Genomic DNA, 11,518 nt, shown 5'->3' on the forward strand with positions numbered 1-11,518 from the left:
ATCACACCCCCCCCCCTTGGCTTCCTTCCACCTCCTCTCCTCGCCTCCTCTCCGAGACAGACGAACAGCAGGGAGAAACCTCAACTCTGACACCTCCAGATCGATAAGTGGGAGCGGGGGCCATCTAAGGCTCTCTCGCAGGCCCCCTTTCGGACTCCATCTGGCCCGCTTCCTGGGCCTCGTCGGCAAACGGGAAGATCGATTTCGAAAGGTCTCGCAGAAATAGAAATCTCTCCTTTTCTCCTCTCCAATCGGATTTGCATTTAAATATATATTTTCACTCCTCCAAGTTAGCACCTTTTTTTTTTAAGAAGTAAAAGAGGAGGGGGAGGAAGACGAGGAGGAAGAGGAGCAGTTTCCTGGCTCCTTAATTAATGGGAAGGATTTCTCTCTTTTCTCTCTCCCCTCGTTCCACACAATTCCTCCGTTATGAATAATGATTTTAGCTCATAAATGAAAATTACTTTTCTATTTAAATTGGGCAGCTTCCTTTCGGGGGAAAGGGACGATCCGGCGGCAGCTCGTGCGATATTAGCGACTTATTAATTTCAAGCAGGGCTTCTCTGAGAGAGAGAGAGAGAGAGAGAGAATAGTACTGTTCCTGGCATGTGCTAGAGAGAGAGAGAGAGAGAGAGAGAGAGAGAGAGAGAGAGAGAGAGAGAGAGAGAACGTGTTAACCCCAAAAGGACTGCAAAAGGATTTAATGTCTGTCTGATTAATTACTGTGCGAAGTTTGATGTATGGACATCGGGTTTTTATGCACAGTGGCAATAAAAGGGCAAGGGGAGGCTAAGCACCAAGAACGCTTCCCTCCTTGCAGGCCCTAGAAGGAAAGAGGAGTTCCTTCGTGGAGAGTAGGCCGGGATGTGCAAGTTCTTGGTCACTGTAAAGTCCCCAACAACCTGCTGGCAGAACGTAAAGAGGAGTAAGGTAAAGGTTTCCCTTGCTCGAAAGCCAGTTGAATCCGACTCTAGGGTTGCGGTGCTCATCTCAGTTTCCAAGCCGAAGAGCCAGCGCTGTCCAAAGACGTTTCCGTGGTCATGTGGCCGGCATGACTAAACGCCGAGGCGCACGGAACGCTGTTACCTTCCCACCGAATCAGAACCTATTTATCTACTTGCAACTTCTTGCTTTCGAACTGCTAGGTTGGCAGGAGCTGGGACCAGAGACGGGAGCTCACTCCGTCACGCGGCACACTCGGGTCTCGAACTGCTGAACGACTGACCTTCTGGCCTTCAGTTCAGTGTCTTAACCACTTGAGCCACATCTCACAAGCTTGTTGGCAGGGCTGGTTGTTGGTCTGAGCCTCTTGGGTTGACATCCTCCATGTGGGGTCTGGAGATATCCTGGAGTCACAACGTATCGCCATACTACAGAGATCAGCTCCCCCGCAGAAAAGTGCTGGTTTGGAGGGTGGACTCTATGGCATCTCCCCTCCCCACACCCCCCGCTCTCTCCCCAGCCTCCACCCTCCAAACCTCCAATCAGGGCTTTTTTTGTAGCAGGAACTCCTTTGCATGTTAGGCCACATACCCCTAATGTAGCCAATCCTAATGAGTGTCTGCTGTTAGGTGTGGCCTATTATGCTAATGAGTTCCTGCTAGGCGTGGCCAACTCAGGAGCCAGCCGGAACTCCATTCCTGTGCGTTCCTGCCCAAAAATAGCCCTGATCATACAATTATTTACAAAGTGCTGGTGGCAATTAAAATTAACTTAGATGGCACATTTTCAAGATCGATCTCTGCTTCCCAGATGTTCTCAGATGTTCGTCTGCTTATAATTTCTTGTGGCATCAGCTGGGTGTTAAAACCGCGGGCCAGGACTCTATGGCAGCGGCGGCCCCTAATTAAATGCCTGGCAGAAGAGCTCCGTCTTGCAGGCCCTGCGGAACTGTGAAAGGTCCCACAGGGCCCTGATCTTCTCCGGGAGCTTGTTCCACCAAGTAGGGGCCGCCACTGAAAAGGCCCCGGCCCTGGTAGTAGCTAGCCTGGCCTCCCTCGGGCCAGGGAGGGTCAACCGATTTTGAGACCCAGACCATAGTGCTCTCTGGGGTATATATGGGGAAAGGCAGTCCTGTCGGTATGTCAGACCCCCGCCATATTCAGGTGGTGGTGGAATATGGAGGGTCCTCATGTTCTGCAAGGGTTCAACTCGCCCCCCATCAGTGGCAGGGAAGTTAATCGGTAGCCTTTCCTCAGCCACCCCCCAGGTCCCAACCAGGCGGGTTCAACCCAGACATCGCAATCTCTTATGAGAAACGAAACCACAATTCATTATTTCAGCAGTTTTCTCTTTCCTTGTGCCACCCCCCCAATGTGTGTGTGTGTGTGTGATGTGTGTATTTTGCTGTGTTTCCCCCCACTCACTGCATGCAAATGGCATAAAGGAAGCTGGAGCAGGATCAAGGGCAGCCGTGAAAAAAGAAGGAGATCAAAACAAGTTACGCAGAGAACATCAGGAACCAAAAAGAAATGTCTCGGGGCCAAGATGGCTGAGCGCTTTAAAGGTTAAGCCTGGCATCTCTGCACAGGGATGCTCCTTTTTGCTATTGGCAGGCAAAAGCCGCTGACAGATTCATCCTCTATAAACACATCTCACCTCTGGCTGCTGCACGGATGAGGTAAGCCGTGCTATGGAGTCACCCACAGACATAGAATCATAGAATCCCAGAGTTGGAAGGGGACATACAGGCCACCTAGTCCAACTCCCCAGAGCATCCCTGACAAGGATTGGTTCAGCCGCTGCTCAAAGACTGCCAGTGAGGGGGAGCTCACCACCCTAGGCAGCCGATTCCAACTGTTGCAGAACTCTGACTGTCCAAAAGTTTCTCCTAAGATCCAGCCGGTAGCTTCCCGCCCTTAATTTAAACCCATCCTTGTGAATCCTCTCCTCTGCTGCCGACAAGAACAGCTCCCTGCCCTCCTCTAAGTGACAACCCTTCAAATACGTAAAGAGAGCAATCATATCCCCCCTCAACTTCCTCAACATCTACCCCTGAGTTATGCATCGAGTGAAGGATGCGTGGTTAAGCTGGTTTAAACATGCAGCACTGATGGGAGATCTAGAACTGAGCTACTCATTGAGTGAAGAATACACAGTTAAGCTGGTTAAAACATGCAGCGCTGACATGTGATCTAGCATGGAGTTACGTATTGAGTGAAGGATGCATGATTAAGCTGGTTTAAACATGCAGTGCTGATGTGCGATCTAGCACTGAGTTACACATCCAGTGAAGAATGCACAGTTAAGCTGACATAAACATGCAGTGCTGATGTCTGATCTAGCGCTGAGTTACACATCTAGTGAAGAATGCACAGTTAAACTGGCTTAAAAACATGTAGCGCTGATGTGTGATCTAGCACTGAGTTACACATCCAGTGAAGAATGCACAGTTAAGCCGATTTAAACATGCAGTGCTGATGTGCGATCTAGCAGTGAGTTATGCATCCACTCAAGATTACTGTTCCGAACTGTTATCAGTTTGCCCTATTATTATTACTATATACAATACTACAAATCACTATACTCTGATTGTTTCTCTTTGTTGGCATATGGGCTGATTTGTACTGTTATCTTTTCTTTTTAAAGTTATTGTTATGCCAATAAAGGTTATTGGAATTGGAACTGGAGTTATGCATCCAGTAAATACGCAGCACTGAGTTGCACATTGAGTGAAAGATGCACAGTTAAGTTGGTTTAAATATGCAGTGCTGATGTGTGACCTACTCCTGTTAAGATGGTTTAAATATGCAGCTCTTATGTGCGATCTGATCTGAACACAGATTCCGTGGCTGAGGCTCAGTAGCGTCTGGTTCACGTGTTTGGAGGCGCTGGGAAACATTGGTAGCTTTGCAGGCCGTTTTTGCCAAGTTGCAAAAGCAGGGAACTTTATTTCTTTTGTTTTTAAAAATGACAGTCTATTTCAATGTTCTATGACCCCTCTCCCATTACAGTTAGCACCACGGAATTCATAATAGGTGCAAATGGGCCTTGTGCTGCCGCCACTTGCCAGACCAGCATGATTCATTAGGCTGGAATTGTGTTGCTGGCCAGCCGGGCAGGATGGGGGGGTGTTGAGTCAATTAACGGCATAAAAGGGAGGCAAGGCTGAGCTGTGCCCTCCTTGGGGCCTGGAAGCAATCTGCCCGGCACAGGCTGCAGGGGAATAACCTCCCTTCTGCAGAAGCGCTCCGGGTTCAGCTAAAACCGGCTCTTTTTTGGTCTGCATTGTGTGTTCCCCTTCTGAGCTGCTGTTGCTTTGTCCGAGCCGGCAGACAGGAAAGCGAGGGTTGCCAATGCTTTGTGCCAGCCCCCGCGCCTGTGCCTTTCAACAAACAAACAAACAAACAAACAAACAAACAAAAAATGACCACAAAAACCTTCCACTTGCTGGTTTGTTTCGATCAAGTTGCTATTAAATGCACTGGAGCAGTGCTCCCTCTCAGCTGAGTGAGTGTGAGCTAGCTCACAGTTTTTTAGCCTCCGGCTCACACATTTTTGTCTCAGCTCCAGAAAGATGGCGCCGGACCAGTGTTCCCTCTAAGCTGAGTTAGTGTGAGCTAGCTCACAGTTCTTTAGCCTCCAGCTCACAGATTTTTTTCTTAGCTCAGGAAGGATGGCTCCATTACCAGACACTGTTAAATAAACAAAATATTGCAAGAGTGCTAATGTTTTAAGCATGTTTTTATTTTAAGTAAAAAAAAGCCCTTTGCGTTTGTGTCCTTTATAAAGTTTGTATCTCCGCTACCTGGCATTACCTTTTATGACACACGTGGTCTGGCCCAACGAGGTCTCATTTATGTCAGATCCGGCCCTCATAACAAATGAATTCAATACCCCTGCTAAGGTATGTTCAGCATCATCAGACACACGGAGGTGCCTCCAACTGAATCAAGACCCTTGGCCCTTCAAAGTCAGTCTTGTTTACTCAAACTGGCAGTGGCTTTCCAGTGTCCCAAGCTGGGGTCTTTCACATCACCTGCAACTTCATCCTTTCAACTGGAGATGCCGGGGATGGAGTCTGGGACTTCCTGCATGCCAAGCAGAGGCTCTGCCACTGAGCCACGCCCCCCCCCCCACCTTAAGCCATTCTGGGCCAGTGTTCCCTCTAAGCTGAGTGAGTGTGAGCTAGCTCACAGTTTTTTAGCCTCCGGCTCACACATTTTTGTCTTAGCTCAGGAAGGAGGGCTCCAGAGAGCATACTAACTTTTGCAGCAGCCAAACGGCTCACTCACAACTTTAATACCAGTAGCTCACCAAGTAGAGTTAACATAAGAACATAAGAACATAAGAGATGCCAATGTTGGATCAGGCCAAAGGCCCATCCAGTCCAACACTCTGTATCACACAGTGGCCAGAAATACCAGTGCCATCAGGAGGTCCACCAGTGGGGCCAGGACATTAGAAGCCCTTCCACGGTTGCCCTCCCCTCCAAGCACCAAGAATACAGAGCATCACTTGCCCCAGACATAAGAACCTAAGAGATGCCAATGCTGGATCAGGCCAAAGGCCCATCCCGCCCAACACTCTGTGTCACACAGTGGCCAGAAATACCAGTGCCATCAGGAGGTCCAGCGGTGGGGCCAGGACATTAGAAGCCCTCCCACTGTTGACCCCCCCCCCCAAGCACCAAGAAGACAGAGCATCACTTGCCCCAGAGCCCCTATCTATACCTTGTGGCTAATAGCCACTGATGGACCTCTGCTCCATATGCTTATCTAATTCCCTTTTGAAGCCGTCCATGCTTGTAGCCGCCGCCACTTCCTGTGGCAGTAGATTCCATGTGTTCATCACTCTTTGGGTGAAGAAGTACTTCCTCTTATCCGTTCTAACCCGACCGCTCAGCAATTTCATGGAGTGCCCACGAGTTCTTGTCTTGTGAGAAAGGGAGAAAAGTACCTCTTTCTCTACCTGCTCTTTCCCATGCATAATCTTATAAACCTCAATCATGTCACCCCTCAGTCGTCGTTTCTCCAAGCTAAAGAGCCCTAAGCGCTTTAACCTTTCCTCATAGGGAAAGTGTTCCAACCCCTTTATCATTCGAGTTGTCCTTTTCTGCACTTTTCCCAAAGCTATAATATCCTTTTTAAGGTGTGGTGACCAGAACTGCACACAGTATTCCAAATGAGGTCTCACCATTATGATATTGGCTGATCTGTTTTCAATACCCTTCCTAATAATCCCCAGCATAGCCTTGGCCTCCTTTATTGCAACCACACACTGTCAGATCCGGTCCTCATGACTCCACAGCTTAGAGGGAGGATTGTTCTGGGCCCGAGTTTTCTGGCACCATGTGGACCACCCAGATCACCACTCTGAGCCCGGGGTGCTCTCAGAAACCCACATCAAGACTGGGAAAGTAGTAAGTATGCGGAGAAGGGAAGGGAGGGAGGCAAGGGAGGGAGGCCTCAGCCTCTCTGCCCTGTTTGTTGGACCTCTACAGCAGAGGTGTCAAACTCATTTGTTACGAAGGCCGGCCCGGATCTGACATCAATGTTACTTTGTTGGGCCGGGCCAGGTGTGCCATTAAACTTAACACCAGGTACCGGAGATATAAACTGTAGAAAGGACTGCAGCTGGTAAGTGCCGAGTTGTTGTATTCTCACTGCAAGGCCCCATGGGCTGGGAGGTGGTGCAAAGGAAAACCCAGTTTGATGTGGAAAGCCAGTTTGGTGTAGTGGTTAAGACTGTGTACTCTAATCTGGGAGAACCGGGTTTGATTTCCCCACTCTTCCACATGCAGCTGCTGGTGTGACCTTGGGTCAGTCATAAGTTCTTTCAGAGCTGTTCTCTCATGAGCAGTTCTCCCAGAGCTCTCTCAGCCCCACCTACCTCACAGGGTGCCTGTTGTGGGGAGGGGAAGGGAAAGGAGTTTGTAAGCCACTCTGAGACTCCTTTGGGTAGTGAAGGCAGGGGCGGATTAACCATTAAGCAGACTAAGCACGTGCTTAGGGCACCAGGGCCAAAGGGGGCATCATAAAGTTGGGAAAAGGACGAATATTGGAACTTTGATACATTTAACTTGTGAAATATTAAAATAGAAGTTGTATTGCATTTTTGTAGAACTTTATGTAGCCCAAGCTTGGCTTAGTTTGTACAGTATATTGTGTTATCCTATGAATCCATTTTTGTATTGCTGCAACCTGCATTGTATATCTGGTCAGACAGGTCAACAACTAAAACGGACTGGGGGTCAGTGTGGAAAGGAGGGGGGCACCAGGATTGGTCAGTGCTGAGGGCACCAGTGAGCCTTCATCCACCCTTGAGTGAAGGGCAGGGTATAAATCCAATCTCCTCCTCCTCCTCCTTCATATGGGTGGATTGGAGAGCCAAAGGTGCACAGCTGGGCAGACGCTCCCACGCTGTTTGACTGCTGCAGAGGAGGTTGTTCTGCCATGCTGAAGCCACAATTGGAGTGGCTCCGCCCCCCTCCCAAGCAGTCTCCTGTTCCCTTCCTTTGACTAGTTGCTTGTGGGCTGCATAAGGGCCCTAATGGGCCGGTTCTGGCCCCTGGGCTTTACGCTTGACACCCCTTGCTCCAGAGGAGCTGGTTGGCAACTGTGTGAGACAGGATGCTGGACTAGATGGACCCTCACTGGTCGGATCCAGCAGGGCTCTTCTGATGTTCTTATGAAAAGGATCCGAAAGGCAGAAACACTGGCTGAGTGACCTTCCTTTGTGACGAGTGGTTCAAACCGAGGGGGGCACCTTCCCCGAACAAGGCTCCCTTCCGTTCACCCGTGAAGCGCAAAGGCATTTGAAGACAGAGCATTATTTTGCCAGTCACTTGAATTTCATTCATTCACTACAAAATGTGTTTTCAAGTTAACGAACCTGTCAGATTTTACGAGCGCCCATTTCCAGTCCCGCAAAGAGAGAGGAGAAGTAGGGGGGGGTGTTGCGTACAAAGGGCCGTGGTGGTTTGGCCAAAAGCCAGCTCACTGTAGTGCAAGATATTTTACCAGGGTGGGAGAGGCCAGGGATGTCAGCTGAGAGGCCTCAAGGTCAGGCCGTTGCCTGCCTTAAACACAAGGCCTTGCGAGATTTATGCACGTCTTAAGGCCTTTTAAGAAAAGCTGCTGCCTAGATAAGAGAGGCTAAGAATTCCACAAGAGTTCGGGGGTATGCAGCAGAGAAGCAAGTTCCCACATCCCAGTTGCAAGCCAGAGACCTCCCACTATTACAACCAATGAGAAAATGGCCACTTTGGAAGGTGGGCTCTGGGGCAGGGGCGTCAAACATGTGGCCCTGGGGCCGGATCAGCCCCCCCCCCCCCAGAGGGCTTCTATCAGAAGAAGAAGAAGAGATTGGATTTATACCCCTCCCTTCACTACCCGAAGGTGTCTCAGAGCGGCTTTCAATCTCCTTTCTCCTCCCCTCCCCACAACAGACCCCCCCCTGTGAGGTAGGTGGGGCTGTGAGAGCTCTTGACAGAAACTGCTCTTTTCCAAGAACAGCTCTTATCAGAACTACGGCTTGCCCAAGGTCATCCAGCCAGGTGCAAGTGGAGGAGTGGGGAATCACACCCGGTTTCCCCATATTAGAGTCCGCGCACTTAGCCACGACACCAAACTGGCTCTCTCTGTGGAACCGGCTGTCTTCTGCTTCTTCTTCCAGTTCTATTGCTGCTGCGTCATCGTAGGTTTGCAGCTTACAGATACACCCCTGAACAGCATGCTCAAGGTTGCAACAGCACAGACATTTTGATGCAATAATTCAGAGCGAGAGGTGTCAGTTATCAGACACTGTTAAATAAAGAAAATATTGCAAGAGTGCTAATGTCTTAAGCATGATTTTATTTTAAGTAAAAAAAACCCCTTTGTGTTTGTGTCCTTTATAAAGTTTGTATCTCCGCTACCTAGCATTACCTTTTATGACACACGTGGTCTGGCCCAACAAGGTCTCATTTATGTCAGATCCGGCCCTCGTAACAAATGAGTTCGACACCCCTGGCCTAGGGGATTATACCCCCTTGAAGTCTCTCCCCTACCCAAACCCCGCCCTCCCCAGGCTCCACCCCCAAAATCTCCAGGTGCTTCCCAGCCCGGAGCTGATGACCCAACATCCAGCATCCCTCCAGTTACGGTTATCGGCCCTCTGGCATTGAGTGCTTTGTGTTTTCATTGAATTATTTTAGAATTTTAAGTGTTTTTGATTATTCAAGAGTTTAAATGTTTTGACGTGCAGCGCCCTGGGTGGAAAGGTGGCATGAAAATGTTTTAAATAAAAAATTGAGTCATCAGGAACATTTAAGTGCAGGAAGTGGAATGAAGGCACAGATGGATCCAGGGTTGCCACTTCTGGATTGGGAAATTCCTGGAGATTTGGGGAGGGTGGAACCCAGGGAGGGTGGGCTTTGGGGAGGAGAGGGATACAATGCCATGGAGTCCATCCTCCGAACCAGCCATTTTCTCCTGGGGAACTGACCTCTGCCGTCTGGAGATCAATTGTAATAGCAGGAGAACTCCAGGCTCCACCTGGAGATTGGCAACTCTAGATGGATCCGATCCAAGCGTCGTGATCTGTGCAAACCCGATGAGAACAAGCTGGAGGGGAACAAGAAAAGCACCCCGCATTTGGAGGTGGAAACAAAAAGATCTTGGAGGAGACTCACAACATTTCTTAAGCTTATGAGTACGTTTTGTCTTCCTCTACTTCCCAGCTTTATGGTAGCTTTACGGCTGGGAGGCAGTCAATTTTTGGTTGCTGCCAGTTGACTCTTTTCATCTAAAGGATGCAGGAGGAGTCAAGCCATAAAGGACATTTCGGAAATAGATATACGCAATGCTCCCTCTAAGCTGTGGAGTCTTGTGAGCAAAAAATCCTACTTTGTGAGCTACTAGCATTAAAGTTGTGAGTGAGCAATTTGGCTCCTGCATAAATTAGTTTGCTCTGGAGCCATCCTTCCTGAGCTAAGACAAAAATGTATGAGGCGGAGGCTAAAAAACTGAGCTGGCTCTCACAGGCCCCGGTCACACGGGCCAGATAACGCGGGGGGGGGCGTGGCTATTTGCCTCGGAGCAAAATAAAGCGCGGTAGCCCCATCACACGGTCCCCTGAGTCTTCGCGCTTAGGCTGTTTGCTGGCAATCACACGGCGATGCTGGAGCATGGCAAAAAAGTGGTGCGGCAAGCGTTTCGCGTTTGTGCGCATGCGCAATTCCGCAGAGCAGCACTGCTTTCAGTTATGTGTTTGCAGGGCTTTTTTGGTAGAAAAAGCCCAGCAGGAACTCATTAGCATAACAGGACACACCCAACAGCAGAAACTCATTAGCATATTATGCCACACCCTGACAGTGTAGCTCATTAGCATATTAGGCCACACCTCATGACTTCCCTTGGCTTGCCTGGGTGCCCTGTGGCTGCGGGGAGTCTGGGCAATCTGGACCCTGGAGGGGAGGGGAGGCAGTTTAAACTTGGACAGGCCGGGGAAGGCACAGGGAGGCATTTAAATGCCTCCCCAATCCTTCCCGCCCCCCCCCCCGCCTGCCCGCCTTGGAGTCTCCGGGGAGTTGTCGCTCTGTAGGCCTTCCCTCTGTAGCTAGGCACTCAGAGGTTTTGGCTGCAGTGGGCGTGACCAACTCTGAAGCCAGCCGGAACGCCGTTCCTTTGCCCAAAAATAGCCCTGTGTGGACGGGCGCTGGATGCCACGGGATACTACGTGATCAGACGCCCACCCCTTCCCCACGTTTTCCGGATACTAGTGCACTTTCCGAGGTACTTTTTTTACTGTGCATCTTCGGCAGGACGCCACGGGTTGGCCACGGGTGCGCTACGCTTCCCAGATGTGTGTGATCGCGCCCCGAAAATCCGCCTGACATTCGTGCCTTTAGCACGGCAAATCCTCCGTGTGACCGGGGCCACAGTAACTCAGCTTAGAGGGAGCACCGGATATCACTCAACAGGGCCAGTTTCTGCAGCTCAGCGAAAGGAAACAATTAATTAGCAGAGAACTAGCCCCAAATATCCAGCACCAGCATCTCTGCTTAATAGATCTCTGAGAACAGGAATAGCAAAAATTCGGGGCATGAGATGTGGACAGTGATGATCAGCTCAGAGCAGGCGGCAGCAGGCCAGAGGGACTGAGGATCTGACCCTCTCTGTGTGGGGCAGGCACCTATGCCCTTGCCTACAGATCAGTAGCAGGGGGGGCGTGAGAAGGCACTCTGTCAACGCCCAGCACTGCTCGTTCCTCAGCCCTTGCTGGAAGGCAGAGCCCCCGCTTTCCTAAAAGATCTCCCTCGGGTGCAAACTGAGCTCTGCGAGTCATCCCCCCCCCCCCCCCCCCCCCCGCCGCCTCCTGATTCCTCATTTCCTCAGCTATCCAAATAATCCCTTGCAAAGGGGGGGGGGTTTACCCTTCTCAGAAGACACCAATTGACAAATTGCACAATGCAAATGAAGTCAATTATGCAAAGCTCAAACTCGAAGAGGCTGGCCTGCCTTTCCACTGGAGTGTTTGTCCAAGAAAGTGAAGCCACAATTATTATTTTTTTCCCGTAAAGAGCCTCCCCCCCCCC

This window comes from Gekko japonicus, unplaced genomic scaffold (genome assembly GCF_001447785.1).
Source record: "Gekko japonicus isolate JY-2015 unplaced genomic scaffold, Gekko_japonicus_V1.1 scaffold916, whole genome shotgun sequence".
NCBI lineage: Eukaryota > Metazoa > Chordata > Lepidosauria > Squamata > Gekkonidae > Gekko > Gekko japonicus.